This window comes from Mustela nigripes, chromosome 4 (genome assembly GCF_022355385.1).
Source record: "Mustela nigripes isolate SB6536 chromosome 4, MUSNIG.SB6536, whole genome shotgun sequence".
Lineage (NCBI taxonomy): Eukaryota > Metazoa > Chordata > Mammalia > Carnivora > Mustelidae > Mustela > Mustela nigripes.
The window spans coordinates 120886750-120904147 of NC_081560.1; positions in this window are offsets into that span (position 1 = coordinate 120886750).

The window sequence follows — 17398 nt, forward strand, 5'->3', positions numbered from 1 at the left end:
CATGAGCAGATAGAGGAGCAGAGGGAGAGGGAGAAGCAGGCTCTCCACTGAGCAGGGAGCCTGACACAGGGCTCTATCCCAGGACCTTGGGATCATGACCTGAGCCAAAGGCAGACACTTAACTGACTAAGCCACCCAGAAGCCCCTCAAAGTGTAATTTCATAATTTGTGCATACTATAAGTGTGTGTGTGTGTGTGTGTGTGTGTTAAACAGAGTGTTTCATAATTAATGATAATGAGTGTAGTTTATCAAGAGGACATTTGAATGCCTGGCTACTAATGGTCTCATTGCATGCCAATACTTTGGTATAATTTATCAGCAGTCCACCATTTGGTCTTTGTTAGCACCCTCTGTGTTGACTAGAGTAAGGATGCCAGGTCATCCTTACTAAACTCACGAGATCCTGATGAATGAGCAAGAAGGTCAATATTGATTGACAATGAAGGATATTCTTATCTATGACCTGCAATGGTGAAATTTCCTAGTTTGGTTAGAGTTTTCATTATCATCAAATTATAGTGAGTATAGAATGAAAACAGAATAAGGTGAAGGATCTTGGGGGCCTTTCATCTAGAAGATGGTGACATTCAGTTGCGTATTCTTATATAAACAGAGTTTGTTTCCAGTGGCTGTGTAAGGGTCCCTCATGATTAATGTCTCTAGGAGGATGCCAGGTAAACCATACTACCTGGCCCTGTTCTTTTCTCTAACTTCCAGGCTCTCTGCTTTCTTCCCATTCACACAAGTTTTTGGTAGATAAAATGCAGTGCAGATGATAATGCATCCAGCTATAGGAACATACACTGTTCTGAAATAGGAGAGCACAGATTTCCAAACCTCTCCCACTTTTCGGCAGGTCCTCAAACACAGTAGCATCATGAGCAACTATGGCACAGTCAGAACAAAGCAAGTTAGTATTCTTTTTGAGAGCATCTCAGAGTTTTCAGTTAGTTTGGAGAGAGACATGATGACTTGACAAGCCCCGTCCTGCTATTCATCATCTTTTACTGATATGCTTTTAAAGTCAGGCAACTTATGGGGGTCAGACAGAACAGAATGAGGATGGATTATAAATTCACATGCTGGTGCCTTTGTGTTTTTCTCCATACCTCAGGGAGATTCATCCCTTCAAAACACTTGTGGGCTGGAGCACAGACACACACTTGTGCACTTGACAAATTCCAAAACAAAGGAGTATTTATCTAAGTCAGTGGTCCAAGTCAGCAGGGTGATAGTTTGATTTTCTAGCATGCTGACCTCTCAGCACATTTTATAAGGAGGAGTTAGAGCATCGAGTTAAAATGGCATCAAGGATGAAGTGGGAAAGACTTAAAAGGCTGGTACCCATGGTGAGGGCGCAGACCACAAAGGAGAGGAGGAATACATGCCAGTTAATACTTTGAAAAATGATATCATCACATCAGTGCTTGTCCTTTCCCAACTTTCCTTTCCTTTTCTTTTCATTTCTTTCTCTTCTCTTCTTTTCTTTCCTTCCTTCCATCCTTCTTTCGGCTCCATGCTGGGCATGGGGCTCAAACACGTGACCCTGAAATCAAGGCCTGAGCCAAGATCAAGAGTCAAACCCTTAACCAACTGAGCCGCCCAGATACTTCAGTGTCATTTCCTGACTTTTACAGCATTTGTCTCCTGACTTTTACAGCATTTGTCTCTAGTTTTAAAGTTGGTTATTTACAGTGTCCTTAATTAATTGCCATTTTTACTTGGGTTTTCTTATTTTTCTGAGCGTTATGTTAGAACATTGAGAGCAGAAATTGCTGCTCACTCTGTTGTTCATCTTCTGTTACTCTTGGCAGTATTGGGCCCATAAATTAGTCATTTAATAGATGTTTGTTTAGATTTCAGTCTTTTAAATTAGCAAAGTTTCCTAATGGGAACAAGGGACAGAGAATCTTATAGTATTGCAAAATAGTAATGCCAGCATTAAAGAGCTGATACGACTGAGATCATAATGGGAATTTCACAGCAGTTTTCCTTGCTTTGTCTTTTCGGAGTTGGCCAGGACTAGGAATGTGGGACTTACATTGTTTCCCACCATTGTGTTCTCTTTTATTGTGGTAGAACTGAGACTTACTTTTGTAAAATGGCTTCCCAGGGTCAGTGGTTTATTATTACAGAGTTGGACCTATAACCCACCATTCTTTGTAAACTTGGATTATTGATGTCTACATCATTCTCATTTTGCAGCTCCATTGTGATAAGAGTTTGGTTCTGTCTTCTTGTTCAACCATAATACACTAAGTAAAATCCCAAACTATTTTTAAGAATCTGGCTTACTTCCATCCCCTTCTTTTTTGTGTTTCCTTAGAATAATGGGCTGTTATTTGTAGTTTTTACTTTGAATTGAGAGAAAAATAAAAACAAAACAAAATCATGTTCCAGTAGTTAGTTTTTCTTTTGAAAGCAACTCTTCAGTTTTCTATCAGAAAAATGCTGGATCATTTTACTTTTAATTCATATTCTTTCTTTTTCCCTTTCTCCTCTTCTCCTTCCTTTGTAAGAAAATATTTAAATTGAGAGTATTTCATCTTTTGTCATTTTAGCCTACCTTGTCATCATAGCCTAGCATGATTCATTACAATAATTGTTCTTGCAATTAAAAAGAGATTTTATTAAATAAATTCATGTATCAAATCAGGGATATGTCTTTTGAAAAGAGTAAGAAGAGACCAATCCTTTGTGATTATAGGGTTTTTTTTCTTTTCTAATTTTCAACTCCTATCACTGTTAAAGAAATCTAACCATTTCCTCCCCACCCCCAATAGGAATTTCTTTCTCTTGGTACCATTTCAATTTTGAAAACAAGTAGCATATAACGTTTTAGCTATGCTGAGTCATAGCTGCATTCTAAATCCAAAGTCCAGTTATAACATTGAATTGAATTGAACATCTGTTGAGTTCCCATATTAATAAAACAATATAGGATGTGAAAAAGACTTTATTTTCATAATAACTTATATGTGTAACTAAATGAGCATTCATTTTTAGCATGATTGGTGAGCACCTGCACTGTGTCAGGCCTGATGCTAGTACCCCAGCAAACAACATAATCCATTCCTGAGGCTTATCCTCTAGCAGTTTACATTCTTCGTTACATAAAAATTCTGCCCCGTTCTGTCTTTCTTGTAGAAGAACAAGATGCATTTGAAGTTTTCATGATGCTTTGTATTACTTGCATTTGGCTCTAGTCTCAAGTACTCACATTTCTAGTCAGATGTAGAGGTTTTGTTTGCTTGTTTTTAAAGAAAGTTAAAATGGAATGTAGATGGTAGACAAAAGAAGCAGTGAAGTTTTGTGCAGAATCATAAAAATAGATGCACTAAATTTCAGAATAGTGAACCTGTTTTCCCACTGAGTCCATGATTAAAGGGCTCTATTACTCTGGGGACCCGGGAGCAGTCCACGGAAGTTGGGAAGGGGATCTCTCAGAGTGCCCGGTGTGGCACATGGGACCTGAGCCTGGGGGCTCCCCCCACACCCAGCCAGGAAGGAGGCTCTGGGACCAGTAAGCTAATGGAGTCTCCCTTGTTGACCGCTTCCTGTCTCACTGCCAGTAACAGAACATTTCTTGCCGTAGGCCATTACATCAAAGAATGATCTGGATCTCTGTTACCTTTGTATGCTATATCTGCAGGCTTGAAGCACTCCTCTAGAGCTGTGAAATTGAGCAGCTCCTTCTGCAGAGCTGACATTTAAGAAGTAAACCCTGAGCTGGTGCCCATCCTCACTGTTTTCTAGCTGCAACGTGGATGAGTCACTTAAGGGCTTAGTTCTGTTTTGTCACTTACAAAACAAGGACAAACTAAGAATACTTTTAAGATCAAATGGTCCAATGCACTGAATATTTGTGAAGTCATTTTGAGAAGAACATTGAGGTGAAAATGTCAGTTATTCTGACTTATTTTCTATTTATTTCTCATTACTAAATCTAATGCTTTATGTTAGAACATAAAGCTAGAGAAATTTTTGTCATGATTTTCATATTTTCTTGCTGAGCTGGGACACACTGAGGTGTTATTCTAGTGTAGTGACTGGAGCGGAGACTCTGAAACTATGTGTGTTTGAATACATTGCTGTCATTGTCTTGCTGTGTGACCTTTTCATACCTGTTTCCTCACTTATAATATGGAGAAAGTCATCATGTCTGTGTCACTGGGTTGTTGTAAGCAGGGTGCAGGCACAGACTTCATATTATTTACATCTTGTCTTTGAACAAGTTGCTTGAGCTCTCTGCCCAGTTCAGAGCCAGCCCATACTAAAACCACAGGAATGGATTGTTAAACGTTCAGGAATTTTGTAAGTCAATTAAAGGGAGTCATTACTGAAAAATTCTGTCAATTCACGGCTTATAAAGTGTCTTAAGAACAAAATGTATAAATCCTCAGAACTTCACTTGCTAATTATTTTAGCATATTACACTGTTGCCTGTGCTCCCCAGACACAAGTAAACAGAGATGTCCATTTACCTGACTGGTATAAGTACAACAGGAGGATGTGCTCCTGCTTCTCTCCCAGCTCCACATTTGTGATGGCACAGGGGGAGCCTGAAACTGATGGTGATCATGATGAGAGATCTGCACCATGGAAATCGGCAACCACTGCAGACCGAGCCAGCAGTACCTACTTACAGCATTGTTGTAACGATCCAGTGACTTATAGGTGAAGTGCTTAGAGAGGTCTGACTCAGGGTAAGCTCTCGGTAAGAATTAGCAGTTATTATTATTATTGTTATCCCAGTGGTGTCTGGGCATGCCGGGGAGGTATTATAACCTGAATCGACATCTGAAACAGCTTCTACATCTAGCTTCAGGACAACCTGCTGTCCGTGGGATTTGTGTTAGCCACCGGGGGACAGCTTGATGAAGTTGTCATGTGTTACTTTCCTAAGGAAGACAGTCACATTGGGCATTGTCCTTGGAAAGGTGTTGTCTTCACTAGAATACTGCCATACCAATCATCTTAAGTTCACACTTTCTGTGAATATTTTTCATACCCTGTTTTTGAGTGGGGACTGAGTTGAATTTAGTTATTTCAGGTGTCCCAAATCATGTGAAAATACAGTTTAAAAAAATGAAATATTTGGTAGAGTGTGCATTGCCTTTTTAATGCTTGTTTGACCAAGTGCTGCTAAGTATATATCACCTTGTTGAAAGATGGATACTGATAATCACAGAGTTTTCAGGAATTTTGTGAAAACTGTACTCACAGAAAATGAATGTGAATAATCTTAATTAGGAATACTTAAATAAGTAATTAGAGCAGCTGAGGTGGGTTTTCCTACTGTCTGGTTCTCACTGAGGACTTGGTCACCCTGGAAGTGTTCTGTATTCCCCGGGGGGAGTCACTAGGTGTTGTGTGTGCAATAAGGGCACACGAACCAGACTATCCCCACGAGGACAACAGAGCTCTTCCTAAGAGAGTCCAGAACTAACCATCTAAGTTAAGTTTAATTGGCAGTCTTACTGCCAACCAAGTTTTCTGGACACTGGTGTGAAGCCAGATGCCAATTCAGACATTATTTCATCTCAGTCAAGATTTGGGTTAGAATTACATGAAACATTTTTAATGCATCGTATTTTGTTAGAGAATTCCAGTTGTAAATTATGCTTTTTAAATAATGAGGCCTTTTGTAGTCTCTACAAAAACCAAAGAGAAGATACAGATTTTCTTTTTGTGGTTTGATAGTTCATTTCACTTTAGAGCTGGTTAATATTCTGTCATCTGGATGGACCACACTTTATCCATTCACCCTCTGAAGGACAACCCTAGTTGTTCTGAGATTCATCAGTTATGAATTATGAATAAAGCTGCTATAAATATTCACATATGGTTTTCATGTGGTCTTTAAGTTTTACATTCATTTAGGTAAATATGAAGGAGCACAATGACTGGATTGTAGGACAGGAGTCTGTTTAGTCATGTAGGAAACTACAGTCTTTCAAAGTGGCTGTGCCATTTTGCTCTGGCAGCAGCAGTGATTCCGAGTCCCTGGGACTCCGTGTCCCCATGACTCCGTGTCCCCATCAGCTTTCGCTGTTACCAGTGCTTTTAGATCCTAGGGGTTCCCATAGGTGTGGAGCCGTGGGCCTTTATCCTAGCTTAGCTTCCATGACAACATGTGATGTTAAGCATCTTTTCATATGCTTATTTGTTATCTACACACCTTCTCTGTTGAGGTGTCTGTTCAGGTCTTATGTCCATTTTTAAATGGGATTGTTTGTTTTCTTGTTCAGTTTTAAGAGTTCTTTGTATATTTTGAATAGCAGTTCTTGACAATATTTGTATTCTGCAGATATTTTTCTGCTACTCTGTGGCTTATCTTATCATCCTCTTAACTGTCATCCTCTTAACTGTTTTTCACAGAGCATATGTTTTTAATTTTAATAAAGTCCAGTTTATCAGATTTCCCTTTTATGCATTTTGCTTTTTCTGTATTTAAAGTCATCACCAAAAATGTCATCTAGATTTCCTTTCAGTTTTATAGTTTTGCATTTTACATTTAAGTCTATGATTTATTTGAATTTTTGTGAAAGTTATAGTATCTGTGCCTAGATTCTTTTTCGGGGTGTGTGTGTGGCAGATGTATGTCTGGTTATCCAAGCACAGTTTGTTGAAATGATCCCTTCTCCATTGGGTTACTTTGCTCCTTTGCCAAAGATGAGTTGGCCCAATTGTGTGGTTCTGCTTCTGGACTCTCTCTTCTGGTGAGTTGATCTGTTTGCCTCTCCTTTCCCCAAAACTCCACTGTCTTGTTTCTGTAGTTTTATAGCAAGTCAGTAAGTTGAGTACTGTCACCCCTGTATGTTGCTCTCCTTCAATAGCATGTTGGCTATTAGAGGCCCCATATTTTATTTCTTTTTTATTATTTTAATTTTTTATTATTTATTTATGTATGTACTTTTGTTATTTTCAGTTAGCCACTGTATAGTACATCATTAGTTTGTGATATAGTGTTCCATGATTCATTAGTTACATATAACACCCAGTGCTCTGTATTTTATTTTTAGCAAGTACTTCCTCAGCACTTCTGTAAGAATATGGGATGCAGTGGTGAAAAAGAGAAGACCCCTACTCTCATAATCCTGCCTCTAGACTGGTTTGACTTGTATGTTCTAGAAAGATTCCCGACACTTCTCAGGTGTCCTGTCTGTGCTAGTTGTTATACCTATATGCTTGATCTTCTTTTATCAAATCCTTATGCTAGATGAGTTGTATTTATTGTTCTTCACTCCATTGTTTGCTAACATTCATTGAGCACTGGTATATGCCTGCTGATTTTCTCATCTAATCCTTATAATAACAGATAATTAGATAACAATAGGTATTGTTACCATCATTTTACAGTTACAAAAAGTCAGTCTCCGACGTGTAAAGAACTTGCTGTGGGTCATGCAGCTGCATGCGGCAGAAATGGGATCAGAGAGGGTTCTGAGCCCCGGTCAGTGCGTCTAGGAGCCAGCTCTGAGCCACTGTGGCAAGTTCCCCATTCTTACTTGACCATATCCATGCTCTTTCTTGATTGTCACATTTAAATTTTTAAAAATTTTTTTTTAAAGATTTTGTTTATTAGAGAGAGAAAGAGTGCAGGGGGAAGGAGAGGAAGAAGCAGACTCCCTGCTTAGCGCCATGCACAGCTCTGTCCCAGGACCCTGAGATCACAGCCTAAACTGAAATCAAGAGTCAGCTCCACTGAATGAGCCCCCCAGGCACCCCTGTTTTGATATTACATGAGAAAGATATGTGTCTGTGTGTCAAGAGGTGATTGTGTTACTGTTTTTAAATAATGGGACTTTTCCTAACTCTGTGGTGGCAGAAGGGACCTGACCTTGTAATTGAACAGGAATTCTGATCTTTCCTCTTTGGTTGATATATTCCCTGAGACCATGTGTCTGTTTGGTGGGGGAAACTTGTGTCTTTGTAAAGTGCACATTTTTACAGCACGGCAGAATTAAATTCAGGAGACATCTGTGTCACCAACACTGCATCACACACTTCCTTGTGCTCACTCTATCCTTCCAAGCCTTGTGCTCCCAGATGTGTTCAAGCATTGTCATATCTAACCCTCTCTAATCAGGCTCTCTTTAGTGTAGTGGCTGGCCCTCGTCTCCCAGAGGGGTAGGGACACCGACCGGTACCCTGTGTGACCCCAATCTTTCTTCAGCTGCTTTCAGAGAGACTAGGGGCCTCCAGGAGGTCTCGTGGCCTCTCCCCACCAACAGTCACACTGAGTCTCCTCCCATTTCATTAATTTCCTCCACAGTGTTTGAGAGTAGATCAATAACCACTGTGCCACAGAGATTTAGCGTTGATTGTGTGTAGGGAAGAGGCCATTTTGGGGCTGAGATTGTTCCAGGAGGCACTTGATAACTTCCCAACAACCTCCAGCATTACTTACATACTTGGTGGTAAATGACTTTGTGTCTTTGTAAACTCTTTTCCCAGCACTGTGAAACAGCATTTGGTAGACATGTCTTTAGTATTCAATTTAAAGGTACTTTGGTAAGGACCATAGATGACACAAAAGTGACAACTGCTCTCAACAACCTTGTTTAGGAGAAGAGAAACACAGGAGTTCTAACAGTAACTAGAAAACAGTGGGCATTAAAAGGGCCTAAGGAGTACTGGGGTGGCGGGTAGGGGGACTCTGAATTGTCTAGGGAACACATGACTTCATGGACCTTAGGGTCCTAAGGTTTGTAGGTTACTGAAGATAGAGGACATGGGGTGGAGAGATCATGTATCCCCACTGTCCTTCTAGAAGATGCTAGTCTGGCTAGACTCTCATGGGGGGGGGGGTGTGCATTAGGGACATCAGATTCCACCAGTTCAGTGGTTGAGGGACAGTGTGGGCTAAGAGCACCAACAGTGTCAGCATTTTTGGGACAGGAACCTCTCTTTTTCCCTCAGCTCATGATCTTTGTGTAGCAGGGAGGTGCTCCTGAGCCCTGGAAGAAGGGGTTGGGGTGGCACTGACTCTGGGGAAGGTGGTTTGACGTGTTTGTGGCCTTTGGTTAAGTTGCCCTTCAAAGAAGAGGACTGTGATTCACATTGAGGGCTGGGATTTCTTGGGCCCCTTCAGAGTTTAAGAAAGTCAAGAGTCAAAATATTTCCCTCTGGCAGCATGTAAGCTCTGTGAGAGCAGCAACTTTTTCTGTTTTGTTCGCTAGCACATCCTGAGAGCCTGGGACCTAGAAGCAGGTGCATCCTGCACTAGTGGGCTCCACCGCGCACACCTGCCGCTTGGTTTATTAGTGTCCAGTGTCAGCTATGATAACTTGTTGGGGCGTGAGTGACTCTACCAGGCATATGAATTAAGTTCTGAAGAAGCAAATATAAGTAGTTCTTTAATCGCCATGTTGATTCCCATCTTTAGTGGCAGATGTATTATTCTTTTCTCGCCGTGCACTGTTTCCTTCTTTTTGGTGTCTTTTGGAGGATCTTATCTCAGGAGGATCTTATCAGTACTGTCTGCAGTACTGAAACTATGGGATAAAATGAATTCTCAGCCTGAGATTCTGAGCACTCTCCAGTTGGCACCCCTGTTCTATTTGCAAGTTGTCCTCTGTTTCTTCTTCAGAGAGCCGTCTATTCTGGAGAGAAAGGGTGGTCATCAGCTTTCAAGGGCGCCCCTCACGTAACTCTCCCCCGCTACAGACACGTCAGGCCCTGTGGTTGCTTCTGCCTGATGACCCGAGAGCTGTCTGCTCCAAATAGCAGAGCTTCAGTATGAAGGAAGGTAGCATGACCTGTAAAAGTCTTTGATGTGAATGACAAATAGTGCTTTATTGTGCTACCATTGAAATTTCCAGCTTTTCTGTTGCAGTGCTCTTTACTCTGACCTGGACAGCATCCTTCATCAAGTAATGCTGTCAATCCCAGACACCTGTCTCTCCACATCTCTGTTTATCAGACTTGTTTCTCTTCTGTAAGGGCCAAATCCAATCTTAGCCTTTCTGAGAAGGTTTTCTAAACATTTCATGTCAAAGGAGCAGTCTGATCTGCTTTCCATCTGATGGAGAATTACCATTTCTTGCCCCTTTGCTGTCTGGCCTAGATTTGGGCCCGGATGACTGTGTACCTCTTTGAGTGTTTATGGAGTTTTCCCATCAGTTGATGGGAATTACAGGCTTTTGCATTTTCTGCTACCTGGTGACTCAGGGTACAGAAGACAAGATGCTTGCTAACTAAAGACAGTGATTGCTCCCTGCAAATCAGAAACCATATTTTTTTATTGGAAATATCTAGTATGTCAAGGCCAGATGAAAGTCAGAAGCTTTTCCTATATACATTTTTTGAATAGGACTTGCTTCCAACTAAAGCTATTTTTATTATAATTTTAATGTTCTTCTATTCAAGTGAGTTGAAAATGAGAGAAGGAATTATGCTAAATGGTTAAAAATAGCATTAGCCATTGTTTCCTTGCGTATGATTCAGTGGGTAATTTAAATGATAATCTAGTGGTCCTCTCTAGGGAAAACTGAATATCTGCAGTGATACTCAAAATTAGAAAAAGAAATCATACATCTCAGCTGTAATATTCAAGTATGTTGTAGTCAAACCCACATTCACCACTGTGAGTATAAAGCCTGTGCCAGGCCCTCTGCGGGGAACAGGAGCAGGGAAATCGTTTGCAAAGTTTGCTTTCCCAGTCTTCATCCCAGATCCAGTCCTGCAGTCAACCCACACACATTTCCAAGGGCGTCATAGGGGACAGGATTATTTAGAATCCTGGAGCAAGCTCATCTCATCTCATCAACTACCAGATAAAAAGCCTGAGAATCACCAGCATTAAAGTGAGCTATTCTCCCTAGATTAAAATTCAAGGATACTAAGCCCTTTTGAATTTATCAGTTTCTATTTATGAGATCAGTGAATTTTGCTCTCTGTGCAACCTGACTCTTTCATGCGAATTAAACTGATGTGACTCTTTTTTAAAATGTTCTTTTCTAATAGATCAGAAGCCTTGAAGCTGACCTATCAGGGAGCCTCCTTATCGGGTCCAGCACAGATGCAGCCAGTTGAAAGGGAAGAGGGTGCCCTGTCTTGATCCATTGGTCCACCCCTCTCATTTAAGCCTTTGAAAATTAGGCCATATTTTACTTCCAAACATTACCCCTTGTGTTTTGTGTCATGAGCCTGGTGGGACGCTGATGAGGTTCTGGCAGCCCCCCTAAGGTCTGTTTGCTGCTGACAGGAAAAGGGAGCCCTTCTTGAGTCCATGTTAGCACAGGAATGCTTCTCCCGGTAAATGGTAACAACTACGTTAACTGCAAATGGACTCTGTATATCCTTTGCTCTGAGAAGTTCGATGAAAGACAAACTTTATTTTGAATGCACAAGGATACTATCTGTGCTCTGGGTTAATGCTTTAATAGCATTAGCATTTTGTAAATGGGCTTTTCAGAAAGCAAATACTTCCAAAAATGAATTTCCAAGAAGCCTCTGTCAATTGCAGTTATATATATGTGTATCTGTTATTTATATATATCAGTATATATTCATTATATTTGCTCTATATATTCATTTAAATATGTGGGGGGGTTTCTTTATCTTTCCTTCCAGCCCCACACACCTCATTAAGATTATTATTTTTTTTAAATTTCTTTCCATTTCCACAAGTCACTATTACAACTTATTGAAAAAAAAATGCTGAAGTGGTTTAATAATAATGTTAATTTTCAGGAGGTGTTTTGCTTCCATGAAGTCAATTACAAAGAGAGCTCAGGCATGCTTGCCAGGAAATGTTCTTGGGCAAAGGAGCAATATCAATGATTGTTTATTCAAGCTTTCAATACCTTCAAGGCCAGAGGTGGGGAGTGGGAGAAATGACTTTTGTATCCATGATCCTGCCCTTTTTAGTTAAGAAAATCTCCCTCATTTTCATTTTGGAGTTAATTGCATCAGAGGTTTTAATGCAACATTTAAGGATAACTGTGCCTTAAATTACTTCTAAGGGAAGGAATAGGGGTTGCCCAGTAAGAAAAAAGATTAACATTGACTGTGGAAATTTCTCACAAAATTCTATAACCACAGTTTTTTTTATTTTTATTTTTCCAAAGATTTTATTAACTGATTTGACACAGAGAGAAAGAGCACAAGCAGGGGCAGTGGGAGAGGAAGTAGGCTCCCCGCCGAGCAAGGTGCCTGATGCGGGACTTAACCCTAGGACCTCAGGACCATGACCTGAGCCGAATGCAGAACCCCAATCGACTGAGCCACCCAGGCACCCTATAACTACAGTTTTTTTATGTAAATGCAAGCTACTGAAAAGTAAACAGTATTCACTGGCTTGACCATAATGTTTACTGTTTATAGAAAGTCCTTATTCTCTAGTTAAGCACTTTGACCTCTGAGAGCAGGTTGTCTGAGCTTGAGTGTTTTTTTTTTTTTTTAAAGATTTTATTTATTTATTTGACAGAGAGAAATTACAAGTACACTGAGAGGCAGGCAGAGAGAGAGAGAGAAGGAAGCAGGCTCCCTGCTGAGCAGAGAGCCCGATGCGGGACTCGATCCCAGGACCCTGAGATCATGACCTGAGCCGAAGGCAGCGGCTTAACCCACTGAGCCACCCAGGCGCCCCCCCCCCCCTTTTTTTTTAAAGATTTTATTTTGAGCTTGAGTGTTAATTCCACCATTTGCTTGGTGTGTGATCTGGAGCTAGATTACCCAAATACCAGCTACCCATTTGGGATTCTTGGAGCTCTGTTGACAAATTTTGTTTCCTTCCAACGTTTGATCAAATTTCCTAGTAGATGTCAGTGACCTAAGGTACTAATCTAATTAATCTTAATTATTAAGCTAATTAATGTCCCAGAGGCAGGCTATAGTGGGGCCAGGCAGGAAAGACATGTATATTAACTCAAGGGTGTTGTGAGTGGAAAAAGAAAAAAAGTTAAAAAGAAAGAGCTTGTACCTAAAGCAATGACGAGAGACAGAGGTGTGCTGATATTAGAACTCAAATGGTCTTGCAAAAGGAAAGCCCTTTCCATCAGCAGAGCTGGGATGACATGGTCAAACAGACAGATTCCAGCCAGTCCCAATCAATGACATTTAACCAGAATCCACATACTCAGAAAATCTCCAGTAGCTAAGACATTTTATCCTGAGGAAGTGGAGTTGTGCAGATGAGGACTGGTCATGACAGCTCTTCGGAGCTCAGGTGTCCTGGAGAAGCAGACGCTGGTGTTCTCCAGCACCATGAGCAACCCTTACCATTCCTGCTGCTCAGGGAGAGTGCCCGAGGGGCAGCGGTCTTCCCCTATTTCCCTGCCAGATCTAGACCACTTTGTCTGCAACAGTTCTTCATCTGGAGTTTTCTAAATGGAAGCCAGTCTTTTTTACTTTGCCAGACTGTCCTTTGTGGCCTGGTGTCCCTACCTATGTGATGGCTGCTTGAGTCAGAATGAGTGGTTTCTCTCCTTACGGTGACACTGAGCCTGACAGAAGGGCTTGCATATTCTATATTAAAGGCAGAAAGCAGAGAGAAGAAAGAGATGAACAGAAAAAAAAAAAAAAGGGAAAATAACATTTTGCATATTCTATATTAAAGGCAGAAAGCAGAGAGAAGAAAGAGATGAACAGAAAAAAAAATAAAAAAGGAAAAATAATATTTTACAAATAATGGCTTATATATATTGAATGTTTAATATATATATATTGGTGCTTTCTAAACATTATCTTAATTAATCCTACCAGTGACTTCATGGTGTAGGCATTGAATTGGGTAAATAAACATGTGAGAGGGTGGGAAAATTTTTCACATTATATTTTTTTTCCACAATATATTTTAAGTGAAAAAGGCAGTGCAAATACCCCTATGTCTATAATATGATCTGAATTTCACAAAATAAAAATCTGTACATGTAAATATGTGTAAGTAGTTCTTCTTTGAATCAATGCTCTTAAAAATATTTAAAAATTAAAGTAAAAACTAAAAAAATACATTTCAAAATGTTTTTTACTCATCGTTAATGAGGGAAAGGAAATAATAGGCACAATATAGAGGTAGAAGAAGAGAAAAAAGAATGTAGATATTAAATAATTACAGATTAGGAAAATGGCCTTTTAGAGACATTTTTACCCATAGGGATATAGGGGTCTTTCAGGACCTCCTAGCGAATGCACTTAATGCTGGTTCTATTCTTTCTACCTCACTAGAAGCACTGGTTCTGGAAGAGGGAAAAAGAAAGAGAGAGACAGAGACAGAGAGGAAGAGGATGAGTGAGGATAGAACTTTTACAACTTGTTTATTTCCCATAAACATATTTTTGGATCTCCTAGTATATACTAGGCAATAAATCTCAAATTTCCTTGATTTCATTTGACTCTCATCGTCCTGTGATATTATTTACTATTCCATGATGAGTCGCATTTCAAAAGGTATGGGCCTTTTTCAAGAGAATGGTGGAATATGAGTAAATGTTTCCCTGTGATGTTTACTTTTCTGATATCCCAAGTTAATGAATTTTAACACCTGGAAGATGTCAGTGGTTAGCTGCTGGCTCGAATGGCAGTGAGGTGCTTGCTGACACTGTGTTTGGTGTGGGAGAGTCTGTTGCTGACCACACGGATGTCAGAATTGAATCTGTTCAGCTCTGCTTGTCTTTCCACATTGTGTTCTTGTCCGCCGGGATAGCGGGAGATGCTGTCGGTGCCGCAGTTCCCTGACTGGTGACCCAGATCAGAGGCTTTCTGGATGTCCCACAGAGGTGGGTCAAGGGCATGAGCAGGGGAGAAGGCAGGATGAAAACCTTCAAATATCATATGAAAACAGTATAGGAAAATTCTGATGCTAGCCACGACAAAAACTCTAAGATGAGGATGATGTATTTAAGGAAAGAGGAATGTAATTGGCAACGGAATCAGAGTTTATATTTTGCTACTTAACACTCGCTAAGGTGGTGGAATGCCCAGAGACCAGACTATGCAGAACAGTGGCCTCCAAAGGAACTAGAGTCAGCACACATCTTTGTTAAGCATTAGAAGAAAGAGAAGTCTAAAAGTGAATTTAAAGAGTTCTGAGTTGGTATCATTTTTTTTTTTTGCAGATTATTTTTTTATTTGAGAGAAAGAGAGTGTGTGAGTGGGGGGAAGGGCAGGAGAGAGGGAGAATCTCAAGCCAGCTGTGCACTGAGCAGGGAGCATGAGCTGAAGACCTTGAGATCCTGATTTGAGCCAAAGCCTAGAGTTAGATACTCAACAGACTGAGCCACCCAGGCTCCCCTCTGTCATTGAGATGGATAAAAGTCATGCAGTATATTCTCTGATGATAAGCTCTCAAGTAGTCTCAAAGCTAAAAAACTTTGTGACTTGGAGATTTTTTCTAAATTCTCATTATCCATGTAAACATAAAGACTGATGTCTGGAGAGCTGTAGCCATAGGCGGTAAATATGACATGTTTGGAGCATTATCCCTGGTGTGTCTAAACACAGTGCCATTTAGAAGAAACTTCTTTTGCCCATTTACAATAAGTAGACCTTGTCTATGACAGGGAATAAAGTAAAACATAGATTAATTTCAGGAAGGAAATTACGTAACATCTCTGTGCCTTACTTTCCTCATCCATAAAGTGAAGATGATAAAAGTGCCAACCACCTACAGTAGTCGTGAAGATTAAATGTGCTAATATGCGCAGAGCATGCATCTATTCTTGGCACATAATAAGTGTGGTGAATGATTGCTACTATTATTGTTAATATGTGAGAGTAGGTGTTATAGTAGAGGCCCACTGAGTGGTCACTGAGCAAGAGGGGGCTAGATAAGGGATGGAGAGTGAGGGCACGAGGCAGTTTAAACTCAGCTCATCTCTCTCTCTCTCTTTCTCCCTCACACACACACACACAAACACATACACACATGCATGCGTGCATGCACTAAAAAATCACATAAATCCTAAGAGAACAAACATAAAAAATTAGGAAATAAAAATAATTTTAGGGGCGCCTGGGTGGCTCAGTGGGTTAAAGCCTCTGCCTTCGGCTCAGGTCATGATCCCAGGGTCCTGGGATCGAGCCCCGCATCGGGCTCTCTGCTTCCTCCTCTCTCTCTCTCTCTTTCTGCCTCTCTGCCTACTTGTGATCTGTCAAATAAATAAAATCTTTAAAAAAAAAATTTTAAATGACTATTATTTTTCCTAAATGGACAACTATTTGAAGTTAATCTCAAGGCTTCTACCAAATAATGAAACTATATTTTCACAAACAATAAATGTGGTTGTGATCCGTGCAGACCGAGGCCCCAAGAGTGTGTCTCAGGCCCCTTGCCAAGAGGGTTCCTGGCTTTGGGTGAACAGAACTCAAGAGCAAGCCATTTAGAGAAGGAGACAAAGATTCATTAAGTATAGAAATAAAAAAGCTGCTTCACAGAGTAGAGGCCTTCCTCCCAGATGAGGAAGAGGACCCCCCTTTGCCTCTAACGAAGATTTTTTTTAAGTTTTTTATTTGAATTACACTTAGCTAACATAGAGTGTAATATTAGTTTCAGGTGCACAATACAGTCATTCATCACTTCCATACCTCAGCCTGTCCGCATTGTTTATTACAGTGTATTATTACAGTGTCAGATATGAAAAATATATACTTTTGATCAAGGAGGTCCTGATCTAGTGGAGCCATAGGACGATTTACAAAGTAATAAATAGCACCATGTGAGGGTACAAAAATCAGTTGAGACTGCAGTGTTAAGGAAGTTGGGGGAAATGGTTGTTAATTATGTCTGGAAACATCAGGAAATCTCCAGAGAGAGAATGAGATTTCAGGTGAATGGTATTAGATTCAACAGTAATGTACCAGAGAAGGGAAGAAGTGTATTCAGGAGAAAGTGTGACCAGTGGGGAGGGAGGAATGCCAAAGCAGCACGTGTTCTGGGAGGGGCGAGTCACTCCATCTGATGGAGAGCAGGGTTTATGGATAGGAACGGTGGTAAAGATTGATGCTGGTTGGGTAGATTGGAGCCAGTTTATTTAGAGCCCAACACTCCTCACAGGGTTTGGGATAAATCATTTAGCAAGTAGAGAACTCAAAGGGTCAGAATTTTTCCTGCAGGAAAACATGTTAGGGGAATGCAGATGGGACTTTAAGGGGATGAGAAAGTAAGAGGAAAATACAAATAAGACAACCAAATTCCCAATTCACAAAATTTCCCACATCTGCCTCTGAATGTGTTCTTTTTTTTTTCTTTTTTGTTTTATTTTATTTTAATTACACTGTAGTTAACATACAGTGTTACATTACTTTCACTTGTACAATATAGTGATTCAACACTTCCGTACATCACCTAGTACAGCAACTTACTTTATCCATTCATCCACTGATGAACATCTGGGTTGTTCCCATGTGTGGGCTATTATAAGCATGCTGCTATATCTTTTTTTTTTTTTT